Below are 17,482 nucleotides of genomic sequence, written 5' to 3'. Positions count from 1 at the left end.
GCTGCATTGTTGTTGTCATTGTTGTTGTTCCTTAACTTGTAAGATTCGTATTTTCTTACGTGTTATAATTGTCTTCTTTGATTCCGTGTTGTTATCTTCTGTGAATTTCTATTGTTACAATTCTCTGTCATTTCATTACATCATTATATCTTCTGCCTTATATTTTTTCTATTATTCCTAGTAGGGCTCTGATCTCTCTTCAGTGACTCTACCGAGGTTAGGCTTGGCACTTATTGAGTACCTTTGTGGTGTACTCATACTACGCTTGTGCACATGTTTTTGTGCAGATGCAGGTGCATCCTATCAGCCTCGATATTAGTGTGTTGTGTTGTTGCTTTTGAGACTTCAAGGTACACCTGCTCGCATTCCCAGGCTTCAAAGTCCCCTTCTATTCCGTTCTTTTCTTATTTCTTTACATTTTGATAGAAAGTGATGTATAAGATTGTTCAGCACTATATTTAGAGCTTGTGACTTATATCTCACTAGGTTTTGGGATTTTACGTATTGAGTTTTAGTAGATTCGTTTTATGAATTGTCGGGATGTTCAAGTTTTAATCTCTTATTTAATGTTTCTGCATATTGTTTAGGCTTACCTAGTCTTAGAGACTAGGTGCTATCGCGATATCCTACAGAGGGATTTTGGGGTCGTGATAAGTTGGTATCAGAGCTCTAGGTTCATAGGTGTTATGAGTCATAAACAGGTTTAGTAGAGTCTCGTGGATCGGTATGGAGACATATGTATTTATCTTAGGGAGGCTATGGAATTGTTAGGAAAAGCTTAACTTCTTTGATTCCTTATCGTGCGAGATTTTGACTTCGGACTCTAAATTTCAATCTTTCTATTCTCTCAAAGATGGTGAGGAAATGTACAGATGGATTGGATGACCCGACACCCGTGCCCCCTGCTAGAAATGCGAGGGGTTGGAAGGCAGGCACCTGAGACACTTGTTACTGCACCAGCCCTCCAGGAGACTCTCACCTAGTTTATGAGCATGTTCAACACTTTAGCTCAGGCAGGGTTGATACTACTTGCTCCTTCCATATCTTAGGCTGGGGGAGGAGCACAGACTCCAGCCGTACTTACCCCAGATCAGCTAGTCCAGGTCGACCAGGTTCCAGAGGTCATGCCAATATAGCCGGTAGCCCCAGTTTAGCCCGAGGTTAGGGCAATAGTTTTTTAGGAGGAGCAGCTCAAGCTCGAGAGGTACAAGAAGTACCACCCTCCTACTTTCAGTGGCTTGGCGTCAGAGGATGCCCAAGGTTTTCTTGAGGAGTGCCACTATATCCTCTGTACTATGGGAGTTGCAGAGTCTAGTGGGGTTTCTTTCACTACGTTCCAGCTTAGAGGGGCGACCTATCAGTGGTGGCGAGCATACGAGTTGGGTAGTCCAACCGAGGTAACTTCACTCAGTTGGACTCAGTTCTCAGATATGTTCTTGAGGGAGTATGTCCCCCCAAAGTCGCAGAGATGCATGGCGCGCAGAGTTTGAGCAGTTGTACCAGGGATCTATGACTGTGTCAAAGTATGCAGTCCGATTCAGTGATTTGGCTAGGCATGCACCGACCTTGGTTGCTTCTGTTCGGGAGTGGGTTCGTCGATTTATTGAGGGGCTCAACCCCAGTATCAGATTTAGCATGTCTTAAGAGTTGGAGATGGATATCACATACCAGCAGGTGGTGGGGATCGCTAGGAGATTGGAGGGTATGTTGACTCGGGAGAGAGAGGAGAGGGAGGACAAGAGGTCTCGAGAGTCTGGCACATATAGTGGTACTCGTGCCCCAGCTTCAACTCATCACGGTAGGGGCTTTATGGGTCGCCCTGTTCATTGAGCACTTCTAGCCGCCAGTGGTGCTCTGACCACTCCTAGGCCCGTGGCTTCCTATTATGCGTCGCCATTATCTAGTGCACCTCCTGTCCGGGGTGCTTTCAGTGGTCAGTCTAGCCGATCAGGCCTGAGCCAGACACAACACCCACGTCATCTGAGAGCTTGTTTTGAGTATGGAGACACTCGTCATATGGTAAGGGATTGCCCCAGACTCAGGAGGGGTGCACCTCCACAGACCACTTAGGCACCGCGTGCTCCACCGAGAACTCAGGATATGATTACAACACCAGCTACCGCTCCACCTTCACAACCATCTAGTGGTGGAGGTCTAGTAGGTAGAGGTCGCCCTAGAGGGGGAGGCCAGGCCAAATACTATGCTCTTCCGGCTAGGACGGAGGCAGTTGCATACGACTCTATCATCACATGTATTGTTCCAGTCTGTCGTAGAGATGCATCAGTCTTATTTGATCCAGGCTCCACTTATTCTTATGTGTCGTCTTATTTTTCTCTGTATTTGGGTGTATCCCATGATTCTTTGAGTTCTCCTGTCTATGTGTTTGCGCCCGTGGGAGATTCTATGGTTGTTGACCTTGTGTATTAGTCGTGTTTGGTTGTTATCAGTGGTTTTGAGACCAAAGTTGATTTATTTCTTCTTAGTATGGTGGATTTCGATGTTATTTTGGGCATGGACTGGTTGTCGCCTTATCACGCTATCCTTGATTGTCACGCCAAGACGGTGACATTGGCTATGCCAGGTCTACCGCGACTATAGTGGAGAGGTACTTTAGATTATGTTCCTAGCAGGGTTGTTTCATTTCTTAAGGCTCAGCGGATGGTTGAGAAGGGGTGTGATGCGTATCTAGCATATGTGAGGGATGTTAGTGTTGATATTCCTATGATGTCAGTTCCGGTAGTGAGGGATTATCCAGATGTATTCCCGGCGGACCTTCTGGGCATGCCGCCCAATAGAGATATCGACTTTGGTATTGATTTGTTACCGGGCACTCAGCCCATTTCTATTCCACCCTATTGCATGGCCCAACAGAGTTGAAAGAGTTAAAGGAAAAATTGCAAGAGTTGCTTGATAAGGGATTCATTCGGCCCAGTGTGTAGCCTTGGGGTGCTCTAGTCTTATTTGTAAAGATGAAGGATGGTTCTATGCTGATGTGTATTGATTATCGCCAGCAGAACAAGGTTACAGTAAAAAACAGGTATCCATTGCCATGCATTGATGACCTATTTGATCAGCTTCAGGGTGCTAGAGTGTTCTCCAAGGCCGACTTGCGTTCAGGCTATCATCAGTTGAAGATTCGGGAGCCAGATATCTCGAAGACTACTTTCAGGACTCGGTATGGTCATTATAAGTTCCTTGTGATGTCTTTTGGGCTGACCAATGCCCCAACAACATTCATGCACTTGATGAACAGTGTATTCCATCCCTATCTTGACTCGTTCTCATTGTGTTTATTGACGACATTCTGGTGTACTCTCGAAGACGGGAGGATCATGAGCAGCACCGGAGGATTGTGCTTTAGACCTTGGGAGAAAAGAATTTATAATCGAAATTTTTGAAGTGTGAATTCTGGCTAGATTCTGTCACGACCCGAAATTTCCCACCGACGGGACCGTGATGGCGCCTAACATTTCACTTACTAGGCAAGCCAACATTAGAGAATCATTTACCAATTCCTTATTTCCGTTCAGTAATTAGCAATAATTAACTACGATGAAATATAACAAGTGTGGAATATCATAAATCTGTATTAACTACTACTACCCGGATCTGGAGTCACAATTCACGAGTATTCTAGAACTTACTACAATAATGGTCTGAAAGAAATACAACTGTCTGAATGAAAGAAAACAATAGGACATAAAAATATAGACGAGGACTTCAAGGTCTGTGAACGCCGACAGATCTACCTTGAGTCTCCGGACAACGAACCAATAGGAAATCTCGATCAACCTGAGCCGGTATCAAAATCTGCACAGAAAGTGCAGAGTACAGCATCAGTACAACTGACCCCATGTACTGGTAAGTGTCGAGCCTAACCTCGACGAACTAGTGATGAGGCTAAGGCAAGGCACCTACAATCAACCTGTACAATTTAACAGTGTATACGCAAATAACAGGAATGAAGAACTAAACAGGAAATGTCAGGAGGGGAGACATACTGAGGGGAATACAAGATAAAGAACTACAACAGAATGATCACCGGAGCAGTCAATATACCATGAATCAATAGCAATAGTGAATACAGTAAAGAAGAATGCACGGCGTCACCCTTCATGCTTTTACTCTCAATCTCACCATAAAATTAATAGAAATGACACGACATCACCCTTCGTGCTTTTACTCTCATATAATGGAACGGCATCACCCTTCATGCATTAACACTCACAATATGGCACGGCATCACCCTTCGTGCATTAACACTCACAATATGGCACGTCATCACCCTTCGTGCATTAATACTCACAATACGGCACGACATCACCCTTCATGCATTAACACTCTCCCTTACCATAATGAAATGCATAAATAACAATAGGGAGATAGAATAACAAGTACGAACCTTACTTTAACATTTGGTTCCATAATATCAATTTTAACTTTGAAATAAAAACTCAATTATCACCAAACATTTCTGTAAACATGATAAGAACGATACTTTGAACAACACTAGTATAACACGTAGCATTTTTGCATAGGGATGAGACAATATCAGAAAAATAGAGAAACATGGAAAAATAGGTAGCGGCGCATAGGTACTCATCACCTCACATATACTCCGCTTGCATGAATTTCACTTAGCAAATAATCTAAGGTTCCTAATTCCCTCAAGTTAGAGTTAGACATAACACTTACCTCGCTCCGAGGGCTACTTAATTCTCAATCACAGTTTTTCCTTTGGAATTCACCTCCAAAGCACTCGTATCTATTAAAAAATGACTCAACAATATCAAATATTGCTAAAGAAATCAATTATATTGCATAAATTAAATTTCTCAAATTTTTCTCTAAAAGTCAAAAAAGACCCCGGGCCCGCTTGGTCAAAACTCGAGGTTCGGACCAAAATCCTTTTACCCATTCACCCCCGAGCCCGAATATGTAATTAGTTTTGGAATCTGACCTCAAATCGAGGTCTAAATCCCCAAATTCCCGAAATACCTAGTTTCTACCCTAACCCCTAATTCTACCATGAAACTCTAGATTTCTAGGTTTAATTCTAGTGAAATGAATTAAAATATTGAAAGAAACGAGTTAAGGAACTGTAACACCCCAGAAAATTTTGAAGAACTTAAGTGTAAAGCCCGGTAAAAATTTGCAAAGAAAATAATGTTTCATGGTGCCGACTAGGATTACATGTTTGAGGATTGTAGAAATTCTTGTCGGCGAGCTTGCTCGCCGCGGCTTGGACCTTTTGGGTTGAACAATGCTCTGGAAAGTAAAGGAAATATTTTGCGGAAAAGTGCATTTCTGCGGTCCATTATGCGACCGCAGAATCACTCTGCGGACCGCATAATGGCCGCAGAGTGAGGCAGTTAATTGGGTCAGTTGGAAGCAATTATGCGGTCGACTATGCGACCGCATAACTGTTATGCGGACCGCAGACTCAGGCAGATTTTTGGTCATTTTGGACACCAATTATGCGACCGATATGCAGTCCGCATAACCATTATGCGGTTGCATATGCGACCGCAGAACTTGTTCCGGAGCTTCTTTTTTTGGTTTTTAAAACCCGACCCTACTTCGTTAAATACACGCAAAGGGTCATTTTTGAGCAAATATTCTGATGTTTTAGAGAGAAGGGAGAGTGTTTTAGAGAGAGAAAACCCTAGGCTAATTATTCATCAAGTCTTGGTCAAATCTTGGAAGATTAACAAGGAAAACCCACAAGTTCTTCATCTAAGAGGTAAGGTTCCATACCTTAGTTTTTAATTTCGAATTTGGGTAGAAGATGGTTGATTAGGAGTATGATTCATGGGTATGAGAGTATTATTTATACATGCATATACTAATAAGAATTGTGGGAGGATTGTTGAACTTAAATAAGTAAGGATTGGGTGGTAGAGTGAAGGAAATCTTGTAGAAGAACCTTGTGGTTAAATTTGCACACCTAGTGTTTGATAAAATGCTCAAATGAGCTAAGACCATGAATATCTTCCTAATTATGGTTCAATTTTGTTATGTCTCAAAATAAATTGGGATTGCTAGAATTTTCGGAACGTTGTAGTAATTTAAGGAAAGCTCAGTTGAGGTATGTTGGCTAAACTTTCTCTTTTGGAATTGAATTCCATAATGTTACCGTGAGTTTCAAAGTATGGGTTGTGTTTTAAAATGTCATGGCTTTGAATCGTATTTCAAATGAAATCTAGTTTGCCAAATTGTGTGAGAAAATCTCAATATTCTTAAGACTCGTAATTGCTCATATGTGTACCTAAAGTCTTGATTGGGAATGTCTTATTGTTAATAACCTATAAAGTTGTTTGGAAGTGAATTGGGGATATAAAGTGTGGCCAACGTGCCAATAGTGAAAGGTATACTTGTGGCCAATGGTGCCGATGTAATGAAATAATGTGAGAAAGATTATGAAATGAGGTTTGACTCAACTATTCCAAAATTGACTTCGACAATATAATCGGCTAAAAGTTTATGAACTCAAGTGATACTCACATGTGGCTGTTTTATCTAATGCTATGCTTTGTAAGTAATTTTCAATGTGCTTTGCATTCTTACATATTCGTGAGTGGAAATTGTGTATGATTTTAATTTGTACTTCGATTGCCAATCATTTTACTCCATTTATTGGAAAGAAATCGATTATGTTTAAAGCCTTCATTACTAATGAACTTAAAGTTGTGATTTTCGGAATATTCTACTTGTTGATAATTATGATGATGATCTATGAAAGGGAAGAAATGAAAGTGTGGAATATAAAATACGGCCATTGCGCCATAAATAAAGAATCATATGTATGGCCAAGAGAGCCAATGAAATAATAATGTTATAAGTGCTTAAAAGTACGGATTAGGTGATATGTGATGTGAAAGGTTATGAGATGTACGTATTTGTACTTTTGTTTCTAATGTGTTATGAAACCCTATGAACGGTCTATGAAACACATAGGTATATTGTGTTATGAAACCCTATGGACGGTCTATGAAACGCATAGGTATATTGTGTTATGAAACACATAGGTATATTGTGTTATGAAACCCTATGGACGGTCTATGAAACGCATAATTATATTGTGTTATGAAACCCTATGGATGGTCTATGAAACGCATAGGTATATTGTTTTGTGAAATCCTGTGGACGGTCTATGAACGCATAGGTACATTATGATATGAAATCCTATGGACGGTTTATGAAACGCATAGGTACATTGTGTTATGAAATCCTGTGGACGGTCTATGAAACGCATAGGTACATTGTGTTATGAAATCATGTGGACGGTCTATGAAACGTATAGGTACATTGTGTTATGAAATCCATTGTGGTATGAAATCCTTTGTGGTATGAAATCCTTTGTGGTATGAAATCATGTGGACGGTCTATGAAACGCATAGGTACATTGTGTTATGAAATCCATTGTTGTATGAAATCATGTGGACGGTTTATGAAACGCATAGGTGCATTGTGTTATGAAATGCATAGGTACATTGTGTTATGAAATCCATTGTGGTATGAAATCCTGTGGATGGTCTATGAAACGCATAGGTACATTGTGTTATAAAATCCATTGTGGTATGAAATCATGTGGACGGCCTATGAAATGCATAGGTGCATTGTGTATAAGAGGTATAGATGTACGGTATGAATAAATACTGTAGACGGTCTATGAAACGCATAAGTGTATAATATGATATGTTAACACTAAGGACAGTCTAATGAGACACATTATTAATGCAGATAATAGGTGCCCCTTTTGTTGTCCTTGTTTGTACAGGTTGTTTCAATTACATTATATTATGTGTTCCACGTATAGATCATATGGGCATTCTATTTTGAAAGAGGATTTCTAGCTATACATACTAGTGTTATTCGACAGTACTAACGTCCCTTTTGCCGGGGGCGCTGCATCTTTAATGGATACAGGTGGTTCTACAGCAAGTGGCATTGATCAGTGATAGCAGTACACTCCTTTCAGCCGATTTAGTGAGCCCCACTTCATTTCGGGGTCATGTATCTTTTGTTTCTCATGTACTTTGTGGTTGAGGTATAGTCGGGGCCTTGTTGCCGACATTTCCATATTACTCTTCATTTGTACTTAGAGGCTCCGTAGACAGATTGTGGGTGGTATTTGATGTTGGGAATTGGATTAGAAGTGTTGGTATTTGGCAACATGTTTTTCATTAAATCTATAAACTCGTACTATTTTGAAAATATTGAATGATGTTGTTAATGGGAATGAAATAGAAGCGGTTAATGAAATCTCTTCAGTATTTGATTAACGGAGTACATCTCCTCTTTATTCACGAATTAATTTGGGTAGAAGGAATCTTACAGGCTTGCTCGGTCGGGTTCACTCGGTTGAGCGTCGGTCGCGCTCCTCGGTTTTGGGGCGTGACAGGAACACTTACCTATGATTTGGGGAAGAAAATGTCTTTGAAAAATCGCCCTAGGCCTCCTATCCTTTTGAAAACGAGAAGAAAAATGGTTGGAGTCCAAATTAAATGCTCACTGCCCAGCAACCTTCGCACCTGCGGTGCTTTGGTCGCACCTGCGCATCCGCATGTGTGGGCGGGGTGTGCGCTTCTGCGGAAAAGGGCTGGGCCAACTGGGGCCGCACCTGCGGACAGGGTTCCTCTTCTGCGGTCCCACTTCTGCGGAGGAAAGTCCGCATCTGCAGAAAAACAAAGTGCAGACCTGGGTCGTATCTGCGGGGCTTTCGCTCGCACCTGCGACCAAAGGCTCGCAGGTGCGGGCACACAAGATTTGGTGCACCATCAGCCTTGTTGAGGTTTGAACTCAACTCGCACATCGCCCGAATGGCACCCGAGCCCTTGGGGCTCCAAACCAAACATGCACGCATGTCTAAAAACATCATACGGACCTGCTCGCGCGATCAAATCTCCAAAGTAACACCTAGAACTCTAAATTTAGCACCAAATCAAATGAAATTCTCAAGAACCCTTTAAAACTTTTAATTTCTCAACTGGACGTCCGAATCACGTCAAATCAACTCCATTTTCTCACCAAATTTCATAGACATGTCTTAAATATCATAATGAACCTGTACCGGGCTACGGAACCAACATACGGACTCGATACTAACAATGTCAAATATCAATTAATTCTTAAAAACAAATAATTTTCAAACTTTTAATTTTTATCAGAAATTCATAACTTGAGCTAGGGACCTCCGAATTCGATTCCGGGCATACGCCCAGGTCCCATAATTCGATACGGACCTACCGAGACCGTCAAAGCATAGATCAGGGCCCGTTTACCAAAAATGTTAACCGAAGTCAACTAAAATCAACTTTTAAGGAAAAAATTCTTATTTTCATCAGTTTTCAACATAAAAACTTTCCGAAAACCTGCCCGAACTATGCACGCAAATTGAGGAGGGTAAAAATGAGATTTTTAAGGCTTAAGAGTGCAGATTCGAGTTCTAAAATATAAGATGAACTTTTGGGTCATCACATATTCACTGAATTCTTGGGTCATGTGGTGTTGAGTGAGGGGATAAAGGTAGATCCATAGAAGATTGAGGCAGTGCAGAGTTCGATCGGACTGTACTTTGCTACAGAGATCCAGAGTTTTCTTGGCTTGACGGGGTATTACCGCCGATTTGTAGAGGGTTTCTTATCTATTGTAGCACCTATGACCAGATTGACCCAGAAGGGTGCTCCGTTCAGGTGGACCGAGGAGTGTGGGGAGAGCTTTCAAAAGATCAAGACTGCTTTAACGACAGTCCCAGTACTGGTATTGCCTACTGGTTTAGGGTCCTATACGGTGTATAGTGACCCGTCGCATTTTGGTCTCGGCACGGTGTTGATGCAGGATGGTAGGGTAATTGCCTACCCGTCTAGATAGTTGAAGATGCATGAGAAGAACTATCCTATCTACGACCTTGAGTTTGCAGCTATTGTTCATGCCCTGAAGATCCGGCGACACTATTTGTATGGTGTCCCTTATAAGGTCTACACCGATCACCGGAGTTTACAACATATGTTTAAATAAAAGGATCTTAACTTGCGGCAGTGGAGGTGGTTGAAGTTGTTTAAGGACTTTGATACGACCATTCTGTATCATCATGGGATGGCCAATGAGGTGGACGATGCCTTGAGTTGCAAGGCAGAGAGTTTGGGCAGCTTAGCATATCTACCAGTAGTAGAGAGGCCTTTAGCCTTGGATGTTCAGGCCTTGGCCAACCAGTTTGTCAGATTGGATTTTTCCGAGCCGAGTAGAGTTCTGGCTTGTCTGGTTTCTCAGTCTTATCTTTATGATCGTATCAGAGAGTGTCAGTATGACGACCCCCATCAGCCCCCCATCAGCTTGTCCTCAAGGACAGCACGGCGATGCCAAGGAGGTCACTATCGGAGAGGATGGTGTGTTACAGATGTAGAGCAGGCTATGTGTGCCCAATATATATGGCTTGTGTGAGTTGATTCTCTAGGAGGCTCACAGTTTGTGGTACTCCATTCATTTAGGTGTCGTGAAGATGTATCATGACTTGGGGTAGCACTATTGGTGGAGACGGATAAAGAAGGACATAATGGAATATGTATTTCGGTGCCTAAATTGTCAGCAGGTGAAGTATGAGCATCAACGGCTAGGTGGATTGCTTCAGAAGCTAGAGATTCCGGAGTAGAATTGGGAGCGGATCACTAAGGATTTTGTTGTTGGGCTCCCACGGACTCACAAAAAGTTCGACACAGTTTGGGTGATTGTGGATAGATTGACCAAGTCAGCACATTTTATTCCTGTGGTTACTACTTATTCTTCAGAGCAGCTGGCTCAGGTTTACATTCACGGGACGGTCAGGCTTCATGGCATGTCGGTATCTATCATCGCTAACCGGAGTACGCAGTTTACATTGCGGTTCTGGAGAGTCATACATCGTGGGTTGGGTACTCGGGTGGAATTGAGTACAACATTTCACCCTCAGACGGACGGATAGTCCGAGTGCACTATTCAGATATTGGAGGATATTCTTCGTGCGTGTGTGATGGATATTGGGGGTGCTTGGGATCAGTTCTTGCCACTTGCAGAGTTCACCTACAACAACAATTATCAGTCGAGCATTCATATGGCACCGTATAAGGCTTTGTATGGTAGGCGGTGCCGGTCCCAGGTGGGTTGGTTTGAGCCGGGTGAGGCTAGACTATTGGGTACAGACTTGGTTCAGGATGCTTTGGAAAAGGTTAAATTTATTCAGGATCGACTTCGTATAACCCAATCCAGAGAGAAGATCTATGCAGATCGAAAGGTTCGCGACATTGCATTCATGGTTGGGGAACGGGTCTTGCTCCGGGTTTCTCCCATAAAGGGCGTTATAAGGTTCGGGAGGAAGGGTAAGTTGAGCCCTAGGTATATCGGGCCTTTTGAGATTCTTGAGAGGGTTGGAGAGGTGGATTACATACTTGCACTACCACCTAGTCTCTCTGCAGTTCATCTAGTGTTCTATGTTTCCATGCTCCGGAAGCATCACGACGATCCATCTCATGTGCTAGACTTCAGCTCAGTCCAATTGGACAATGATCTATCTTATGTTGAGGAGCCGGTAGCCATTTTGGATAGGCAGGTTCGAAGGTTTAGGTTGAAGAACATCGCTTCAGTGAAGGTTCAATGGAGGGGTCATCCGGTCGAGGAGGCGACATGGGAGAACGAACGTAATATGCGCAGCCGTTATCCTCATCTTTTCACCACTTCAGGTATGTCTCTATACTCATTCGAAGGTCCAGACTCGCAGAAGCGAGCATTTGGCCGCAGGAGCGAAGCTGGTTTGGCCCAGCTAGGACCGCAAGTGCAAGATCAGAGCCGCATCTGCGTGTCCGCAGATGTGGAGGTGCGATTGCAGAAGCGGATAAGGCTGGCCTGGGCTATGGTTGCAGAAGCGAAAATCCTATCCATAAGTGAAATCCACACCTGTGATGGTTTTTCCACAAGGTGGCATCGCAGGTGCGACTGAGAGCCCGCAGATGCGAAATCACTGGGCAGAAAAGGGCTAAGTTCGATGGTTAGATTTCATTATCCATTTTTGGACCTAGAGAGCTCGGTTTGTGGCGATTTTTTGAGTTTTTTGCAAGAAAATCATTTGGTTAAGGATTCTTAACTCATTTTTAATTAATTCCCACGAATCTATTGTGTTTTCATCATTTAATTAGTGTTTCTAGTTGGAAATTTTGAGAAAAATTGGGAAAAACTTCTTAGGCTAAAATTTGGGGATTTGAGGTCGGATTTGAGTAATTCTTGTACGATTGGACTCGATATCGAATAGGTGTTCGAATTTTATAATTTTGGTCGGGTTTCGAGACGTGGGCCCGGGTTGACTTTTTGGAGCAATTTTTCGATTCTTTACTAAAGTTGTAGTTTTATTATTTAAATTAGTTTCTTATAGTTATATTTATAGTATGTAATTATTTTGGCTAGATTCGAGGCGATCAGAGTTTAAAAATCGAGGAATTGATTGAGCGAGGTTTTAGGTAAGTGACTTGTCTAACCTTGTGTGGGGGAAATTCCCCTTAGGAATTGGTACTGTTATGGTAAATTGCAATACGTGAAGGCCGTGTATGTGAGGTGACGAGTGCGTACTCGGGCTAAATATTGAAAATCTTGTTTTTCCTAAATAGTTCCTTTTTATTCCCTTAATTGAGTTACTCTACAACGTGTAGTCATCATGTTTAGCCTAATGTCACATGTCTACGTGTCTTATCTCTTACTTGCAATTTGTGCAACATGCTTAGTTGAATTACATGCTTCCTTTGATTTTGTATTCATTCTTTAAATGCAGGATTCCTTGGTGTAATTTTATTTTTCCATTTGTTATGCGTTGTTTTCGTGATTTTTTTGAGATAACTGTTTGGTTGTAGAATGAGGTTTCTACCATGCGGATATTATTGTGGCACAAGGTTTCCGCCGTATGGAGTATTATTGTGGCACGAGATTTCTGCTGTGCGGAATGTTATTGTGGCATGAGGTTTCTGCCGTGCGGAGTGTTATTGTGGCACAAGGTTTCTGTCGTGCATTGTGTTATTATGGAATGAGGTTTCTACCGTACGGTTATCATTGTTTGCACGAGGTTTATGCCGTGCCGTTGTGAGATATTTACTTTTGGGACTATGAGGCGGTACCTCGGGAATGCCCCATTTGTTTACCTCTATTTGCTGCATTGTTGTTGTTGTTGTTGTTGTTGTTATTCCTTAAATTGTAAGATTCGTGTTTCCTTACATGTTGTAATTGTCTTCTTTGATTCCGTGTTGTTATCTTCTGTGAATTTCTATTGTTACACATCTCTGTCATTTCATTACATCATTATATCTGCTGCCTTGCTTTTTTCTATTATTCCAGTATGGCCCTGACCTGATCTCGTTACTACTCTACCGAGGTTAGGCTTGGTACTTACTGGGTACTATTGTGATTTACTCATACTACACTTCTGCACATGGTTTTGTGTAGATCCGGGTGCATCCTATCAGCCTCGATATTAGTGCACTTTGTTGCTACTTAGGAAACTTCAAGGTACACCTGCCCGCGTCCGCAGGCCTAGGAGTCCCCTTCTATTCTGTTCTTTTCTTATTTCTTTACATTTTGATAGACTGTGATGTATAGGATTGTTGGGTACTGTATTTAGAGCTTGCGACTTATATCTCACCAGGTTTTGGGATTTTACGTATTGAGTTTTGGTAGATTCTCTTTATGAAATTGTTGGGATGTTCAAGTTTTAATTTCTTATTTGATGTTTCCATATATTCTTTAGGCTTACCTAGTCTTGGAGACTAGATGCCATCACGATATCCTACGGAGGAAAATTGGGGTCATGACAATTAATTTCTTGATTAATTTGATAAGGTCCTTGATTAAATTTTGAGATTTGCCATCGTTATGGAGATCATGATAATCAGAGAAAAGTTTCTTATAATTTAATCTAATTTAATTCATGATCGTAGGATTATTAATTTGGACATTAGTAATCTTGTTAGATCAATATTTATGTGATCGTCTTAATTAGATAAAGATTAGTTTATCTCATTAACTAAATCACATAGATAAATGATGCATATAGAGATATGATCATTGAACCAATTCATTGGATACTTTCTAATGGTTAGAATTACCATAAACTGTCAATAGGATATTCTCTTAAAGAATGTGATGTAAGAGTTTCCTTTGACCTGAGATCGTCATAGTAATTGACAAGTTATTTATTGTGCTTTGATACTAGACACATATGGCCCTAGGGAGATAGTTGAAAGGATATTAGGTATGATTAAATACTTGTAAAAGGAAATTAAAATTATCTCTTGGTTAAAATATATATATATATATATATATATATATATATATATATATATATAATTAATATTTATTTATTTAAGGTATGTATATAATTATTAATCAATGCTTCTAAGTAAATCCAATTTTGAATTGGATTGACGTGAAGTCTATAAAGGACGTGCGGCTACTTCACACCCATCAAGAATGAGATTAGAATTTTTTGACACAAAATACTAATTGGTACTTAAAATCCAATTTGGAATTGGATCTTATGGAAAGTCCATAAGGACTTGGCAGTCGCGATGCCAATTTGAATGGGAATTCAAATTTTCATTGAAAATTTCCATAAAGTTTATTTTGGTATAAACTTTTATGCTAAGTAAATCATTACCTCAACTAAATAGGAAAAGGGCTTATAGGTGATGCTATATAAAGGGTAATGGAGAAACAATTTCTGGATTATTAAGTCTTGAGAAGAAAAATCACTTTGTGAAAGTAGAATACAATACAAAGCCAAGAGAGAAAATACAATTACAAAAATAGTGTTTCTTGTTCTTCTATCTTCGAGTTGAGATTTTTTAGAAAACTTTCAGTACAATATTTCATTCAATTTGTTCACGGGTTTCATTGATCAAAGAGTTGATAGCAAGTATCGGTCTCGGTGTGGATACGCATAGAGTTTTTGCACTATCGAAGAAAATTCTGAAACAAGTTCACCAGGTACATCTTAGATCCGATCTTTGACATGTAAATAAATTTTAAAGATGAAAAGTTCTGCCTAGAAATATTATTGTCTTCGGCTGCATGTTACAAACATCTATATACAATCCTTCAGTGGTATTAGAGCCATGGTTTATTGTGTCTAAAATTTATTTAACAAATATTTTTAGATTATATTTGAAGAATTTAAACCACAATACTTGTGTCTTATGCAATAGTCAAATTGTTTGAATGCATATGGATTGATATTGTTTTATTGTGAATAAATATATATACATATAAGTTAAACTATTGAGATAGTTCGTAACTTAAATTTGAAATTTTGTATTCGATACAATGGCAATCTATAATAGGTTATTGGATTACACCGTTATTTTAATTGTTATTAGTTCATGAGATGTTAATTAATAATAATATTTCTGGCATGTATTATTTTTATATAATATAAAAGATAAATATGTTAGAAGGATATTGAATTTTGTTTTTATGTCACGTGCTCATTCGTTACATAATTTTGAATTATTTGTTACATGTGATGTAAATTAACTTAGGACTAAGCATGTAGACAACTTGAACTAAATTCACATACTATAAAAAATTTGATCTTCATGTTATTAAAGGTTGTTTTAGTAATAATTCTCTCTTACTAAAATTTTAGTTCTTAAATAATAAAATATAAGATATTTTATTGTAAAACTATCTATCAAAATAAATAATTTTATTTATTTCTTGCTTATAATGGGCGACCTGAAAACCAGAAGACTTATAGTTCGAGAATATGTTAAAATTATTTATTGCATTAGATGCATGGATTGGAAGAATTATTTAATTTTACACTAGACGTCTGGACTACCCGGGGGAGTATAAAATTTAATAAGTTCTTTGCGTTCATGATGGTTGAACTCAACTGTGCCGATATGATCGACCTGACTACCAGGGGTCAATTTGACATAGAGTTATTTAAGGAAATTGTATGGAGATACAGTTGGTAAGGGTACCTACCATTAAAATATATGTGAGAAACGACTTGACTTCCAAGAGGCTCATACATATTGTTAAAGGATTCCTTTACTCCACTAAGAGAAATAAAAATTTCTTAAACTATAATGAGGGTAAATAGTTTAAAATAATTAGTGGAAATATCATTTAGTTAAAAGTCCATATCTTTATGATATATGTAAATATGTTCTTATATGATCGCCTTTTCTCTTCTATATTTTAGATTTCTCAATATGTCTTTTATATCACTGCGTGAAATACTTGAGACCAACTAATTGGTAGGACCAAACTTTGATGATTGGTATAGAAATTTGAGAATTATTCTCATGCATGAAGAGCTCATTGATGTGATCGATAATCCTGCAAAGATAGTCCCAATAGAGAATGATGTTGAAGGCACCAAGGTTTATCAGAAATACTTGGAAGAATGCCTTGCTATTAAATGCATCATTCTCGCTTCTATGAATTCTGAACTCCAGAGGAAACATCAGAATATGGATTTAACTGCAATCATTAAATATCTTAAGAAGATGGTTGATACACAGTTGGACATTGAAAACTCTCTAGTTGGAACCCATGTTAATCATTTGATTGATCTTATCGAAGAACTTAAGAAGTTAGGGCACGAGCTTGGTAAAGAGCTTTCTGAAGATTTGATCTTGTAGTTAGTATATGATGCTGAATAGTTTCACTATAAGAAGAAAAAGGCATTGGAAGAGAAACTATAAGGAGTATCTTGCAACTCTAAAGGACAAAAAAATGTGAGGCATTAATGAAAAATATTTTCAAGGTTTCTTTAGCTACTACTAATTCTTTTCTGTGGGTATTAGATACTAGCAGTCGTTATAACATCTGCAACATATTGCAAGGGTTCAAGATAAGTAAGATACTAAAGAAAGGAGAAGTTAATCTACAAGTTGGAAATGGTGCAAAAGTTGCATCCACAGCTATAGGATCAATTTCTTTAATAATGCCTTCGGGAAAAGTACTTATGCTAGATGATTGTTATTATTTTCCTAAATTTTTTTCGAACATAATTTCAGTTTCTATGTTGGACAAGTGTGGGTTTCGCATTAACATAGGGAATGGTATTTTCTCAATTCATTAGGGTTATTATTTGTATGTGAATGGCTATCTCCAACATGATGTTTATGTATTACCTAATGTGAATGTGATGGTAGGCTATAATTGCATATTTTAGTCGCTTATTCCACTCTAATTTACTGCACTTTAATTAAGTTTGAGCTTTAATTGCTAGTGTTTTAAACTTATTGTGTGTTTTATACCTTGTAGGAGTGATTTCGAGGGATGTAGATGTTATGGAGCTAATCCGAGTGATTTTGAGATTTGAAGTCTGAGTAAAAGCCCAAGATATTAAGCCAGGATCGTGTTCGAGGGTCGAGGACCAAGTCTGGAAGTAAAAATCGAAGCATAATTTGTACTTTGAGAAATTTGCACTAGCGCGACGCACTATGCGATGCGCTAG

This window comes from Nicotiana tomentosiformis, chromosome 2, assembly GCF_000390325.3.
Source record: "Nicotiana tomentosiformis chromosome 2, ASM39032v3, whole genome shotgun sequence".
NCBI classification, from domain to species: Eukaryota; Viridiplantae; Streptophyta; class Magnoliopsida; order Solanales; family Solanaceae; genus Nicotiana; species Nicotiana tomentosiformis.
Note: the sequence above shows the minus strand (reverse complement) of the source record.